We start from the raw sequence: 16,679 nt of genomic DNA, 5'->3' as shown, positions 1-16,679 counted from the left end.
ATCCTATCCAAGGAGAATGTTTTATATATGTCACCCGTCTGTGGTAAAACTTCACACAGTATCAAAATACCTCTAATATGTAGTCATGCCAGCCGAGGAAACTAACTGTGCTCAGCTCACAAGAGACAGAGTGAACATAAAATAAAACTTCATCCTTAAAAGATAATATCGGATGAATGCATGAAGGTGAATATGAATTCCTGTGAATGGAATCAATTTGATTTACAATAAATCTAGATACTACTCCCTCATATATATAACAAAAAATTATTTAAGTGGAATGGAATTATTTGACTGTACTGGTAAACAGAAAGAAATACTCTATTGCATTCTAATCTCCTTTGCACCAAAGGATATAATTCAGATCAAACATTTATCTCTGATCAACTATCTCAGATCAAATATTTATTTCAGATCAAATATTAAGGTTTCCTTGCTTACAGTCACTTAAATCTACCTAGCCTTTATATAGCTTATAGGATTTAAACACTCTTAAACTGAAATTCACCCTTTTCTATTCTTCATAAACTTCAAGTAATCCTGAAATATTCAGATCCTTTTCTCACTAGAGAAACTTCAATCGCCACCAATCTCTTTTCACTTATATTTTCTCATTTACCACAATCAGGCACTCTTTTATAACTTCAGTCAACAAACACAGGAAGTCACAGCTGGATGTCTCTCTTGGCAAAGGACAGCTCTCACTGTTCACTTCCCAGGCAGATTTCTTAACAGAAGCTGATCATCCAATCAGAGAGCTCTATTTGAATGCAGATTAACATACAGACACTCATGGGAATGTTTAGTGAAAAACACCGGATTAATTTGCATATGATTTAAACAAATCTGAGCATATGACAACCAAGTACAGACTCCCAGCACCTGAATTCTGCAATTAGATTTAAGGCAAATACTTTTAAAACTTATTTTTAGCACTTTTAAAATTTCAGGTTCTCTTTAATTTGAATGCTGTTTCAAGCTCTGAAACTCACCCTGACTGAGGAGCTAGCCCCAAACTGAAGCATAAATAGCAATCTGGTTGTATTCTTATGTAACTTGAAGAGCGTGCCTGCCTCAATTAATACTGCTCCTTTGCATGAAAAGGGGAGGGCAGCGGAAATAGGAGAATCACAAGTTCAGGTGAAAGATTTTATCTCGCTTACGGCCCTGGGGCCAGAGGAGAAGAAGGGAAAGTATGCATGCAGATTATATTTTAACATCGCTGCATGTATCTTCCAGTCAGGGCCAGTGCAAGGGTGATAGTGTCCTAGACAAATCTTCAGCCTTGCCTTACATCCCCCCTCCTAGGCTTCCACCACTGAGATTTTGATAATGAAACTCAATAATTATGATCACTCCAACATCAAGCCTCCCACAACAATCCTGTAAAAATGCATACTTTTAAATACTGAACTTTGTTCTGTAACTATGTACACTCAGGAGGTAATTTTATAACAGATGCCTAAAGAAAAATGAAAAAGAAAATGCACCTATTAATTTGTATATTGGCATTTGTACACTATTGGGGTTGGATCTGGGAGCCTATTTTATAAGTGCACATAGCATGATCATGCACTGAGGACATTTCTACACTGCAGAATATCATTGAACAAAGCCCTGAGTTTCAAAAGCCACTCTCAGTAAATTTCATTGACTTAAAAAAAAAGCATTTGATAGCATGCACTGGAAAATCGATCTGAAGCATTACAGAAATACATGGTATCCCCCAGTGGTACACCAGCACATTCAAGAACATGTATCTCAGCTCTGGTTGCTGTATAAAGACAGACCCTGCCACCACACGCTTCTTCAATATTGTCACTGGTGCGGGATAAGTCTGAGTACTCTTACCATTTTTTTTTGTTCTGGCTATAGATTTTGTCATGCGGAACAAACTGAACAGGCCAAATGTTGGCATTCAGTGGAACAATCAGAACTAGCTCAGGGTTTGGACTTTGCTGATTTATTTATTTATTTTATTTACGTCAATTTATATACCGTTTCTTATTGCAACTGCAAAACAGAATGGTTTACAATTTGTTAAAAAAGAAAACATTACAACATTATATGTACAATAAAACAGACAATGGAACTCCAATCGTGACAGGAAAGCACAGCAAACCAGAGTTAACTACATACAGTGGGGGAAATAAGTATTTGATCCCTTGCTGATTTTGTAAGTTTGCCCACTGACAAAGACATGAGCAGCCCATAATTGAAGGGTAGGTTATTGGTAACAGTGAGAGATAGCACATCACAAATTAAATCCGGAAAATCACATTGTGGAAAGTATATGAATTTATTTGCATTCTGCAGAGGGAAATAAGTATTTGATCCCTCTGGCAAACAAGACCTAATACTTGGTGGCAAAACCCTTGTTGGCAAGCACAGCGGTCAGACGTCTTCTGTAGTTGATGATGAGGTTTGCACACATGTCAGGAGGAATTTTGGTCCACTCCTCTTTGCAGATCATCTCTAAATCATTAAGAGTTCTGGGCTGTCGCTTGGCAACTCGCAGCTTCAGCTCCCTCCATAAGTTTTCAATGGGATTAAGGTCTGGTGACTGGCTAGGCCACTCCATGACCCTAATGTGCTTCTTCCTGAGCCACTCCTTTGTTGCCTTGGCTGTATGTTTTGGGTCATTGTCGTGCTGGAAGACCCAGCCACGACCCATTTTTAAGGCCCTGGCGGAGGGAAGGAGGTTGTCACTCAGAATTGTACGGTACATGGCCCCATCCATTCTCCCATTGATGCGGTGAAGTAGTCCTGTGCCCTTAGCAGAGAAACACCCCCAAAACATAACATTTCCGCCTCCATGCTTGACAGTGGGGACGGTGTTCTTTGGGTCATAGGCAGCATTTCTCTTCCTCCAAACACGGCGAGTTGAGTTCATGCCAAAGAGCTCAATTTTTGTCTCATCTGACCACAGCACCTTCTCCCAATCACTCTCGGCATCATCCAGGTGTTCACTGGCAAACTTCAGACGGGCCGTCACATGTGCCTTCCGGAGCAGGGGGACCTTGCGGGCACTGCAGGATTGCAATCCGTTATGTCGTAATGTGTTACCAATGGTTTTCGTGGTGACAGTGGTCCCAGCTGCCTTGAGATCATTGACAAGTTCCCCCCTTGTAGTTGTAGGCTGATTTCTAACCTTCCTCATGATCAAGGATACCCCACGAGGTGAGATTTTGCGTGGAGCCCCAGATCTTTGTCGATTGACAGTCATTTTGTACTTCTTCCATTTTCTTACTATGGCACCAACAGTTGTCTCCTTCTCGCCCAGCGTCTTACTGATGGTTTTGTAGCCCATTCCAGCCTTGTGCAGGTGTATGATCTTGTCCCTGACATCCTTAGACAGCTCCTTGCTCTTGGCCATTTTGTAGAGGTTAGAGTCTGACTGATTCACTGAGTCTGTGGACAGGTGTCTTTCATACAGGTGACCATTGCCGACAGCTGTCTGTCATGCAGGTAACGAGTTGATTTGGAGCATCTACCTGGTCTGTAGGGGCCAGATCTCTTACTGGTTGGTGGGGGATCAAATACTTATTTCCCTCTGCAGAATGCAAATAAATTCATATACTTTCCACAATGTGATTTTCCGGATTTAATTTGTGATGTGCTATCTCTCACTGTTACCAATAACCTACCCTTCAATTATGGGCTGCTCATGTCTTTGTCAGTGGGCAAACTTACAAAATCAGCAAGGGATCAAATACTTATTTCCCCCACTGTAGTATAAAACAATACAGGTTATACTTTAATATACGGACAGCACCGCATGACAAAATTAACTAAAAATTAAAAAAAAAAAAAATGAATGAAACCATGTTTCCCTTATTCTAAATTCTGTTCTACATAGGTGATAAAGTAAACGGTTTAAGAAGTTTCCGAAAATGAATGTAAGATTTCTCTAGTTTGATCTCTTTTGGAAGGCTATTCCAAAGAGAAGGTGACAAATAGAAGAAAGCCGATTTCCGAGTAGATTCCCATCTGGCTCTAGCAAGAGGAGGAATGACTGGCCTGTTATTAGTTAGAGATCTAAGGGTTCGCGTAGCGGTGTAAGGAATTGTCAAATTTGACAAATAATCCGGGTTTAGTGTATGAAAGGCCTTATGAGTTAAAACTAAGGCTTTAAACTGGTGATAAAGCACTGCTGAGAGAAACACCAGGACCTGACCACCAGCTTGGAGAAGTCCGATGGGAAGACTGGCTTAAGAATCAACAAAGATCACACGTTGCTGGTAAAAGGGGGCCTCAGTGTGTGGCAAAAACATGTACTGCCCCTTTTACCATAGCTTAGTAAAAGGATCCCTTATAGAATACTATAAGTCATATGCGTATTTTCTGCACCAGTCCTATGGTTATCGTAAATACTCATGCATATAGTATGTGTGTTACATACCACCCTGGTAAGCTAGTATTCTATGTTCCTTTATAGAATAAACTGCTTTTAGGTGCCCTCTGATCATCACCTAATTATAGGCACATAGTTGTAGAATTGCCCTCCATAAGCTATTGTCCTGCCAACTATGAACCAGGGGCAGCCATTTTGGTTGGTGGGCCAAGCTCCATCTCACACCTTGCCCCAAAAACTCTGCTCCTAGCTGTCACCACTGATTTTGATGTCATTTTTTATGTTTGTCCGTAATGGGATCACAACACTAAGACAACTATGGAGAATGAAGAAGTTGTGATCACCTGAACATTCCTATCCAACTGATAAGCTTGATGCAAGAAAAACAGATATTGTGGTAAAGAAGAAAAACCTGAGAACATCACTGACAGTAGAAGCATCAGTGCCAAGTGATTATTCTGAGCATAATGGGGAGAGAGAGATGATCCTCAAGTACCAATAAGTGCAATCAGAAGCCAAGAAATATGGCAGACAGATACTAAAATATTTCCCATTTTATTGGTTGCCACAGACTTGATTGAATGCAATTTCCAAGTACATTTTGATAAGTTGTTACATCTCAGAGAGTATGATGCAGGTACTGTGGTAAGTGTTAGTAAATCTGAGAGACTGAGATCATATTCCACATACCCTGGCTTAGGAGTGAGGTTCATTACTGGAGCCAGCTCTTTGGGCGTTGTGTGTGCTTGAGCACCACCAATATTGAGCAAACTCCTTGACTGTCCAGGGAAGGGTAATTTCTGTTGGGTATAGCATCCCCAACAATTTTGAAAAGTCGGCTCCTATGTGCACAACAAACTCATTTTGAGACAGTGGCCCTGAGAGCAACAATTCTGCCTTCCAAGAGGTAACAATACAACTATTATAACAGACTCTATTACATCGATTTATTTTCTCCTCCAGGCTCTAAGCTCCAGACCTCCAACCCTCCCCCCCACCACACACACACTAGATTTTTTCCAGGCCCCAAGACTCTACCCCATACTCTCTTCTCCAGGCCTTAGGCCTGTACCCCACAATCTCCCCCCAGGCCTCCACCCTATGCTCTCTCCTGCCTTATTCAGCCCTTACTTCCCCCTACAGATCTGAATGGAATGGCTGGATGCAAGAAGCTGAGAACAGAAGAACAGCTTCTTCCTTTTCCCTCCCTCTTCGCCAACAGTTCAGCATCTCCATTTTTCCTCCCTACCCTTAACAATCCAGCATCTCCCTTTTCCTTCCCTACACTCCAACAGTCCAGCATCTCCTTGTTCCCTCCCTATACTCCAACAATCAAGTATCTCACTTTTCTCTCTTTACCTCCCCAAACGATCCACCATCTTCCTTTTCTATCCCTACCTCTCCAAACAGTCCAGCATCTCCCTTTTTCCTTCCCTACCCTCAACAGTCCAGCATCTCCCTTTTCCCTCCCTTCCTTCTCTCTCTATATCCAATATCTATCCATTTCTCCTTTCTAACCCTCCTAAAAGTCCAGCATCTCCCCTTCCCCTCCCTCTCTCCCCATCTGTATCCAGCATCTCTCCTTTTTCTCTTCCACTTACCAGGTCTACTGCATCTGCAGCCTCCCCTCTTCTGGAGCTTAGGAGGCAAGAGGATTCAGAGCTGGCATGGGGCCTCAAAGTAGAAGCCTGCACTCAAGTGCTATATCATCCCACCTCCGCTAACATAGGACTTCCTCTGAAGGAGGAGGGGGGGGGGGGGGCAAAATGCAAAAGCATATGAACGCAGGCCTATTTTCTTCTATTCTATCTATGTTTTGTATACCGCCCACATTCCAAATAGGATTTGTAGCAGTTAACAAACAGAAGACCTCAACACCTGAGGGATATATAAACAATGGCAGATTCATAAATAATCACATTAGTTTTCAAACAAATATGTTTTCAAGGCCTTTCTAAAACAAAGGTAGGATGGAATTTGTCTTAGCTCATGGGGCAAAGTTTTCCAGATTCTTGCATCTTGGAATTGCAATGAATGATCATAAACAGACTTTAATCGGACATTTCTAAGTGAAGGGTGAATCTTACAAAAACAAAACAAGAGTTATGTCTATAAACAAGAGTTATGTCTATAAGGAGGAACAACAAGTAATTCAGTAGCTCTCCCTGAATTTTGGCCATAAATTGATTTAAAAACTAAACAAGACAAATTAAACCTACTAGGTAACCAATGTAGGTCTGTCAGAAGCGAAGAAGTGCTGTCAAACTTGCATTTGCTAAACAGTTACCATTCTGTAACAACTGCAACTTTTTCTGAAGTCTGGTCGAAATATTGCAGTATAATGAGTTACAATAGTCTAGTTGTGGAAGGAATTGCCTGTGTTATAATTTTAAAGCTTTGTAAATTTAAGGCTCCTTTTATAGAGCTGCGCTAGAGATTCCCACACTGCAAAGGTGACGAACCTCAGAATGGGCTTTGCTGCATGTGCCACACCAGGATCACTAACAATGGTCCTTTGTTTTTAATTTCTCAGCAGAACTACTATTTAACATTTCTATAGCGAGACAGTATAAGCTCTTTTTTCAGAATATTTTCAAAGTCGCCAAACCATAATATTTTTGCTTGTTTAATTTTAAGAAGTATTTGTCCAATTATCTATAAGCAAAGTATGATATTTTGGAATAAGCCTTGATATGTACCACATTCAAAGCAGTTTACATAGTATATACAGGTACTTGTTTACCCAGAGTCACAAGGAGCTGCAGTGGGAATTGAAGCCAACTCCCCAGGATCAAACTCCACTGCACTAACCACTAGGCTACTCTTCCACTCAACTCAATCAAAGAAGTTAAAGTATCTTCAAATGTATATAAAACTGGACTCGGCAGAAAAAAAATGTCATCAACATCTAACTCTGAAAATAATTTTCCCAAAGAGCTAAAATAGATGTTACATAAGAGTGGTGAGAGAAGTGAGCCTTGTGCCACCCCACAACCTGGGTTCCATTGAGACGACATCACATTCTTTCCTCTCACACAGTATGTTCTTTTACCATGGGTGTAGTTTGGGGGGGGGGGGGGGGTCAAGGAAATGATGTCAGAAGAAGGCGGGACATTGAGCGAAGGGAAGACTAGTAGAGACGTCAGGAGCGCCGCCTCCTTCACTGACGCTGCGCCTTCGCTGCCCTGCCAGCCGGATGGAGGTAAATTTAAAAGCGATTTTGTTGGGGGGGAGAAGAGGGCGGGCAGTTGGGACATGGGAGCGGGAGGGCAGGGGAGAGAGGACAGCGATCATCTTCACGGGGGGGGGGGGCCCGCACTCCAACCACTTGTCTGCGGGGTGGGCGGCACCCGATCCCCTGTGGGGGGGGGCGCCACCCGATCCCTTGCAGGGGGGCGCCACAGACCCTTGGCACGGCCCTGCTGAGGCTGCCGGTCGCTTGGGAGATTGGAAGACTGGGAAGGGTGATACCAGGCGCCACTGGAAGACTCCGCGGGGGGGCAGTGGGAGAGAGACATGCCCCACCCATTGCCCCCCCCAAATGAAACTGTCAAACTACGCCCATGTCTTTTACTTAGAAACTGTTTAAACCAAGTCAATACCGCACGTTATTTCTAATTTGCAGAGTCTGATGATTGATTGCATAAACGCTGCAGAAATATCAAATTGGAACAGAATGACCTGTTCTCCTCAGAACAGATTTAACTTTTGAAGTGAGAACCAGAAGCAGTGCTTCAGTACTATGTCTAGATCTGAATCCATGCTGTGTATAATGTAAAACATTAAAAGATACTAAAAAGGATTTTAATTGTTCGTTTATCAAGAATTCCATCAATTTGGCCATCCAAGGAATGCTGACCACTGGCCAGTAGTTTTCAACAACTGTTAGCACCTAGAGGGATTTTGGTAATAGAGTCAGATTATGTCAGAAATTTACAAACCCATTGGGCCAGCCTCAAATTTCCAAAAGGAGCTTCCTCCAGCAGATAAGAAAAACATACGCCTAAAGGGAATGGTTTGTTAATGATTTTTTTTCAAAGTCTTCTTGATTGATTGTAAAGAGATTTTATCAAAGTGACACCATATTCTGTTTCCAGGGATATTGTCAATTTGGTCATTCAGGAGGTCTTTTACAAAGCGGCGATAAACCCAACACGGGCTTACCGCTCGCTAATCCAGAGCTACTGCTGGCCCAACACAGCCACCGGCGATAGTTCCGGCTGCAGTGTGCCATTTTCCGCACTCAGGATTTTTTTTTCTGTACAGCAGTGCTAACTCAGCGGTAATTGGGCATCACCGCGTACTGCCTAGTTACCACCGGAGCCCTTACCACCACCTCAATGGGTGGTGGTAAGTGTTTCCCACCGCATGGCCACGCGGTAAGGGTTATCTTACTGCGTGGCCACTTTTTGGGGGCATTTTACCTGCTGCGGTAAAAAGGGCCCTGGTGCGTGGGAAAAACTGCCCCTGCCGCAGGACCCTTTTCTTGCAGCTTAGTAAAAGGACCCCTCAAAGTTTTCAATGGGAAATAATTGAATTCAACAGCAGAAAATTATTGCCTAATTTTGTTTACATTAGTTTGAGAAAACTTAAGCACTAGGCTGTAAAGATTCAGGAATCATTAACAATATATTTGATTAATTAAAATATCCAATATTTTAAAAAGTGTTTTAGAGGAATTGTCTGATTTTTTTTCAATTTCCTGATCAAAGAAACCAATCTTAGCCTAACTGCTGATTTGAAACATCTAATTTCTGTCCTCTAATTAATATAAGATTGATGATCTTTATCTCTTTTCCAGATTCTCTCAAATTTTCTGCAACGTCTTTTTATGGTTCAACATTTTTATTGATGACAACCAGGATATACAAGACTTGTGAGACATTTCAAGTTCTGAACAACTGACACAAATACACGATACAGCATTATCCGTCATCAAGTTTTTACATTGTTAATAAATCTCCGAACTCCCCCCCCAACCCTCCCCCCCCCAACTTCACCGTAATGATAAAGGAGAAACAACCAATAAAGTAATAACCTCTTATCGGAAACGTATTAGCGACCACATTGCTTCCATTGCTACGAAAATCGTGATCTATATAATCAGCAATGGACCTGCAGTCCCCAGGTGATATGGTTAGCACCCTTTCCTGGGGCACAAGCTGGAGAGCCTGTGTTCTGATGGCCCTCCCTCCTACCACCCCAAGGTGTTCGCTTACCAAGACCTAGTACGAGTGCTTTGAACTAAACATAACTCCCCTCCCCCCTCCCTATCCCCTTCTGCCTGAGTGACCTATGAACCCACCGATTCATTAACCTCGTTCTTACTTAAGTGACACAAGTTGCTGAAGAAGGATCCTTTAACGCGCTGACTTTATTAAGAATGTAACTTCGTGCTTTGGGAGACATCACATTAATATAATCTGTCCAAGTTAAATAAAAATGTTTTTGTGTTTTGAAATTAAGCAGAGCATCCTGAAGCTCCACCAAAAGTAAGGCATGCAAACGATTACGCCATTGCCAGAATGAGGGGGCCCGCTCCAGTGTCCAATTCACCAGGATACATTTCATACCAACCACAGAGGCCTTGTGAACAAGTGCATTTTGATAAGCTGTACCCCCCTCAACTGGACTTTGGCATCCCAGCAAAATGCATTTTGGCAAATGCCTGATCCGGGAGCCTCCAACTCCTTCCAAAAACCTTAGTATCCGTCTCCAAAAAGCCTCAGTTGCAGGACATTGCCAAAAAGCATGGTAAAAATCACTTTGGTTCGCCCCACATCGCCTACACTGAGCCGATTCTAAATACCCCATCCGGTATAAACGGGACTGTGATGTGTATGCTCTGTAGATTACTCTAAACTGACATTCCCGAAGTTCTACACTCCTAGTCCATTTCCCCACCCCTCTCAACCCCCGCAGAAGATCCCGGGTTGAGACCTCTGTCTGTGTGTCTTCTGCCCACCTAGCAGCCACTTTTCCTAAATCTCTCTGTGGACGGGTAGCTATCAATCGCTTGTATAACATGGAGATGGATACAGGGTCCCCCGACGGTACCTCCAAAAGATCTTCCAGCTTGGTGGCCACATCGACACCCAGCGTCCTCTTAGGCAAAGATGCTACATAGTGTCGCACCTGTTCGTATGCAAATCTGGAGCTCCAATCTGTAGGATTTAGACCAAGGTCCTCCATGGATTTGATTGCTCCAGAAGGCTCCAGCACCTGATGTAAAAATACAATTCCCCTCTCTCCCCATTCCCTCAATCCAAGATTTTCAGTGCCCGGACTGAAGGCGTCATTTCCCTGCAGGGGGAGAAGCCTACTACACCCACCATCAAAGGCCCAAATCTTAGCCAGATCCCTCCACAGCGCCCTCAATGGTCCTATCAAAACACTGGCTCTAACATGTGCCTCCACTTCTTTCCCCCTCGCATGTAACATATAGAAATTGTGCCTTGGCCTACACAACGCCTTTTCCATGGCTACCGGAGTGTATGCCTCTGTCTGTTGGTACCAATCCCCTAAATGACGTAATAAGCAAGCTATATTATAGAGTTTAATATCAGGGACTCCAAACCCCCCATCTCTCCATTGTCCCATAAGGTACTCAAACTTAATCTGAGGTCTCTTCTTAGCCCAGAAAAACTTAGAAAGCATACTATGTAGTGCACTTACATCCCTTTGCTTAAGGTAAATCGGTATTGCTGCAACGTCTTTTTAATAACGCTAGAGACTCAGTGAACCGTGGGATATTAGTCTTTCTTAAATTCTTTGCTTTTTAAGGGGCTTGTTTATCCGGTGCTGCAGTGATTGCAGCATTCCATGTTTCTACCTTAGGTTGAGAATTTCGAACTGTGGCATCTAGCCTAGGAATTAAGTAGCTAATTTTTGGCAATCAATCTTTTTCCTTCTCAAATTAGATGCATTTGGTTGAATCAACTGAGTTTTTGGTATCAAAAATCTTTAGATTAAAAAGTAAGATTGAAATGATCAGACCAAATCAAAGGTTCCCAAACTTGATGACTTACCAAAGAATTTGTTCCAGTCCCAGAGTATGCAAGAAAATCTGATGCATGGCCTTTGTTATGTGTAGGAATTGTAGGAGCTAAAATAAGGTGTAAAGAATGTAAAAATTGAATGAATTGAACAATGCGGTGGTCAGTGATATCTTATAAATGTCCTGGGGAACTGAGGAACTGAGTTCGATTCCCACTTCAGGCACAGGCAGCTCCTTGTGACTCTGGGCAAGCCACTTAACCCTCCATTGCCCCAGGTACAAAATAAGTACCTAAGCCGCATTGAGCCTGCCAAGAGTGGGAAAGCGCGGGGTACAAATGTAACAAAAAAAAAAAAAATTAGGGTAAATCAGAAATGATTTAATAAGAAATGGACTTGCATTCCCTGTGCATCAAGGCCTCGCGTTGAATCCACTTTCCTCTTTGCTTCCGGAAAGGGAAGGGAGGTGGCAGGAGGAAAAGAAAAGAGGGGAGGTAAGATGCCTGTATCACTGCCACAAAACCCCAACTGCTGCCAGCCTAGCCCGGTAGGCTTGGCTCTAAATTTTGGTGGGCCATGGCCCCTGTGGCCCAACCCATTCTGATGCCTATACTGCAATCTACGGCTGGAAAACATGGAAACTTAGTACATAGTACAAAACCCGAATGTATTCCATTAGAAGTGATTGCAAAGAAATCTCAGTGTCACCTTTTATGACCATATTATGATCAGCGGTGTAGCCAGTAGGTCATTTTTGGGTGGGCCAACAGTTAAGATGGGCGGGCACTAGGTTGCCAACTTTTTGAGGGGGTCTTTTACTAAAGCTTAGCTCGAGTTATCTGCAGCAGGGCCCATTTTATTCCTATGGGCCCTGCTGCAGATAACTCGAACTAAGCTTTAGTAAAAGACCCCCTGAAAGAGAAAAACCTGCCACCCGATGCATCTGTACCCTGTTCCTGCTCCACCACATGTTCCACTCCCAATAACTTTAATGAGTGTAGCAGTGCAGGCTTCAGTGGCTGCAGGCCACATGGAGGACTAGGGGAAGTATAAGAGACTACACTCTTCAGCCCCATTGAGCCACAGTCCCCCAACAAACATATGGTAGTAAAGCCAAATAAATTCACATCTACAGAACCTTCTGGCTCTTGCCGAACAATAGATGCAGAGCATAGCTAGGACATTTACCCATAAAACTCACCATACAAATAAATTTCTGATATTCTGCGAGGACAAGCAGGATGCTTGTTCTCACATGTGGGTCGACGTCCGCGTCGGCCCGGGAATCAGCATTTTGCAAGCAAAATATAAAAAAAAGTCTTGCTAGAGTCTTCTGGCACGTGTGCAGCGTGCACAGTGCATGCGCGGACTGATTTCATGCACGTCACGTGAACGCGTTCCTCAGTTAATTTTTCTCCGTGTTGAGGTGCGGTTGAGTTTTTTTCTCCGCTCCTCTCAGGCCCGGGAAAGAGTCTTATTCGTTTTGTGGCTTTTGCCTTATTTTCTTGTCCTTTTCTTAGAAATTTTACAGTAAAAAAAAAAAAAAAAACTTTCCGTAGTTTTCTTTATTTTTGCCCTTTTAAAGTTTCCTTTGATTTTGATGCGATCGGGTTGTTCCCTTCTTTTTCTGTCCTTTTTCCTTTTAACAGGCACAATCGTGTCTTTTGATTTCACCGAAGCCGTTTTTCCTTCCATGTCATCGAAGACACCCAGTGGCTTCAAACGTTGTACTCGGTGCAACCGGACCATCTCAGGTACCGATACCCACGCCTGGTGTATCCAGTGCCTTGGGCCTGACTATAGCCCAGCCGCTTGTAGTCTGTGTCTTTGTATGAAGAAATGGACCCAAGTGTCTCGAGAAGCCTAACGAGAGAAGCTTTTTGGGGCTCGGTCCGGTCCTTCGACGTCGGTATCGACATCGGTACCGAGGTCGGCGGCAGCGACATTGAAAGGAGCATCGACGTCGGGGAGATAGGTAATGGCTGCTGAGAGACCAACTCATGTGGCTGTGCCACATGAACTTGATCTTACCACAACATCACTCTGTATTTGTTCACACCGGAGCCTGCAAAGGCCTCTCTGGTACTATGTAAGCCACATTAAGCCTACAAATAGGTGGGAAAATGTGGGATACAAATGTAACAAATAAATACAAAAATAAACAAACTCACACTGGGAGCAGTGAGGCATTGAGTGGGTCTCCACCTGCCTCGAGGCCTCCTGTTATGCAGGCTCCCTGGGACTGACCTTTGTCGGACCCGGCCCCGAGGAGGCATGAGGATTCCATGTCCTCCTCATCGGTACCGAGGAGTCTCGATGACGGGCGTCAAGCAAAGGCGAAGAAGCACCGTCATTGTTCTCCGACACACGGAGTTCACCTTAGTGCGATTATTGCTTATCATCGCCGTGTAGAGGGTAAGTCTATCTCTGGACAGCCTTTAGTTTTTCGCTTCATGAGAGGTTTGCTTTTGTCAAAGCCCCCTGTCAAACCTCCACCATGGGATCTCAACGTCATTCTCACCCAGCTGATGAAAGCTCCTTTTGAGCCACTGAATTCCTGCCATCTGAAGTACTTGACCTGGAAGGTTGTTTTGGTGGCTGTTACTTCAGCTCATAGAGTCAGTGAGCTTCAAGCCTTGGTAGTGCATGCACCTTATATCAAGTTCCATCACAACAGAGTAGTCTTCTGCCCGCACCCTAAGTTCCTGCCACAGGTGGTGTCGTTGTTCCATCTGAACCAGTCAATTGTCTTGCCAACTTTCTTTCCCCGTCCTCATACCCGCCCTGGTGAAAGCTGTTTGCATACCTTGGACTGCAAGAGAGCATTGGCCTTTTACGTGGAGCGGTCAAAGCCCTTTAGACAGTCCGCCCAGTTGTTTCTTTTGATCCCAACAGGAGGGGAGTCGCCATCGGAAAACGCACAATCTCCAATTGGCTAGCAGATTGTATTTCCTTCACTTATACCCAAGCTGGGCTGTCTTTAGCGGGCCATGTCACGGCTCATAATGTTAGAGCCATGGCTGTGTCAGTGGCTCACTTAAAGTCAGCCTCCATTGAAGAGATTTGCAAGGCTGCAACGTGGTCATCAGTCCACACATTCACATCTCACTACTGCCTTCAGTGACAGTTGGTTTGGGCAGTCGGTGCTGCAGAATCTGTTCAGGTTTAGAATCCAACTCCAGCCCCCTAGACCCATTTTTGTTCTGTTCCAGGCTGCACTCTCAGTTAGTTGTTTATGGTTTCAGGTCAATCTCTGTTATGTCCAATTGACCAATGTTCATTGTTTTGAGTGAGCCTGGTTGCTAGGGATACCCCACATGTGAGAACAAGCAGCCTGCTTGTCCTCAGAGAAAGCAAAGATACTTACCTGTAGCAGGTATTCTCCAAGGACAGCAGGCTGATTGTTCTCACAAACCCGCCCACATCCCCTTTGGAGACATTGTTTCTTCTTATGCTTTTAATTTAACTGAGGAACGTGTTCACACGACGGGAGGGAAATCAGTCTGCACAAGTGAGGTGCGCGCTGCACGCGTGCCAGAAGACTCTAGCAAGACTTTTTAAATATTTTGCTTACAAAATGCCGATTCCCGGGCTGACGTGGACGTCGACCCACATGTGAGAACAATCAGCCTGCTGTCCTCGGAGAATACCTGCTACAGGTATGCATCTTCGCTCTAGTGCAGGCCTCGACACATTCTCACTGAATCTAGGAGCCAGACCCAAATCTTAGGAGCTGGCAGCTGAAACCTCTTTTGTTTCCTCTCCACCCTACACCCCAAAGTTGTTCACAGTCAAAACTAAAATGTGTATACTGGTGAGGGGTGCTGGGGGGATCAGCAGTGGCTCCTTTACAAACTGATTTACAAAGGCTCTTTTTCCCATTCTGTGACTGAAAGTTTAGTAAATCAGACCCTTAAAGTATCACTGCACATCACTGCCAAAAACAAGAAGTTTCCCTTCTGAAAGCAAGTTGTCAGCAGTGTAACATTACCCACCTGATAGGTGAAGCAAAGAGGTAATGGCTTGTGTTTCACATATCATCTTGGCATGGGTCCTCGCATATCCCCCCTCCCCAGCCTTCACCCTGTCTCAGTCTCTCTCTCTCTATTTTATAACTCACTCCCCCAGCCTTCATGCAGTCTCTCTCATAATAACTCACTTCCTCCAGCCTTCACGCAGTCTCTCTCATAACTCACTCCCCTCCAGCCTTCATGCAGTCTCACTCATAATAAATCACCCCCACAACCTTCATGCAGTCTCTCTATTAAATACTCACCCCTCCAGCCTTCATACAGTCTCTCTCATAATAAATCACCCCCTCCAGCCTTCATGCAGTCTCTCTAATAAATACTCACTCCCTCCAGCCTTTATGCAGTCTCTCTAATAAATACTCACCCCCTCCAGCCTTCATGCAGTCTCTCTAATAAATACTCACCCCCTCCAGCCTTCATGCAGTCTCTCTCATAACTCAACCCCTTCCAGCCTTCATGCAGTCTCTCTCATAATAACTCCCTCCCGCCAGCCTTCATGCAGTCTCTCTAATAAATACTCACTCCCTCCAGCCTTCATGCAGTCTCTCTAATAAATACTCACCCCCTCCAGCCTTCATGCAGTCTCTCTAATAAATACTCACCCCCTCCAGCCTTCATACAGTCTCTTGTAATAAATCACTCCCCTCCAGCCTTCATGCAGTCTCTCTCATAACTCACTCCCCTCCAGCCTTCTTGCAGGCTCTCTCATAACTCACTCCCCTCCAGCCTTCATGCAGTCTCTCTCATAACTCACTCCCCTCCAGCCTTCTTGCAGTCTCTCTTGTAACTCACTCCCCTCCAGCCTTCATACAGTCTCTCTCGTAATTCACTCCCCTCCAGCCTTCATACAGTCTCTTGTAATAAATCACCCCCTCCAACCTTCATGCAGTCTCTTGCAATAAATCACCTCCTCCAAACTTCATGCAGTCTCTCTCATAATAATTCACCCCCTCCAGCCTTCATGCAGTCTCTCTCATAACTCACTCCCTTCCAGCCTTCATGCAGTCTCTCTCGTAACTCACTTCTCTCCGGCCTTCATGCAGTCTCTCTCATAACTCACCCCCTCCAGTCTCTTTCATAACTCACTCCCCTCCAGCCTTCATGCAGTCTCTCTCGTAACTCACCCCCTCCAGCCTTCAAGCAGTCTCTCTCATAACTCACTCCCCTCCAGCCTTCATGCAGTCTCTCTCGTAACTCACTCCCCTCCGGCCTTCATGCAGTCTCTCTCATAACTCACTCCCCTCCAGCCTTCAAGCAGTCTCTCTCATAACTCACTCCCCTCCAGCCTTCAAGCAGTC

At 44.2% G+C, this 16,679-nt stretch overlaps 1 protein-coding gene across 4 annotated transcripts in view; it reads right to left on the bottom strand.

Moving 5' to 3' along the window:
• LOC115464871 (17-beta-hydroxysteroid dehydrogenase type 6-like) overlaps positions 1-16,679 on the bottom strand; it is a 67,203-nt gene that overhangs the window by 37,038 nt on the left and 13,486 nt on the right. The gene's annotated exons all lie outside the window — the stretch shown is intronic.

The sequence above is a fragment of the Microcaecilia unicolor genome, chromosome 3, assembly GCF_901765095.1.
Source record: "Microcaecilia unicolor chromosome 3, aMicUni1.1, whole genome shotgun sequence".
Lineage (NCBI taxonomy): Eukaryota > Metazoa > Chordata > Amphibia > Gymnophiona > Siphonopidae > Microcaecilia > Microcaecilia unicolor.
This window is presented reverse-complemented; position numbering and strand designations above follow the sequence as displayed.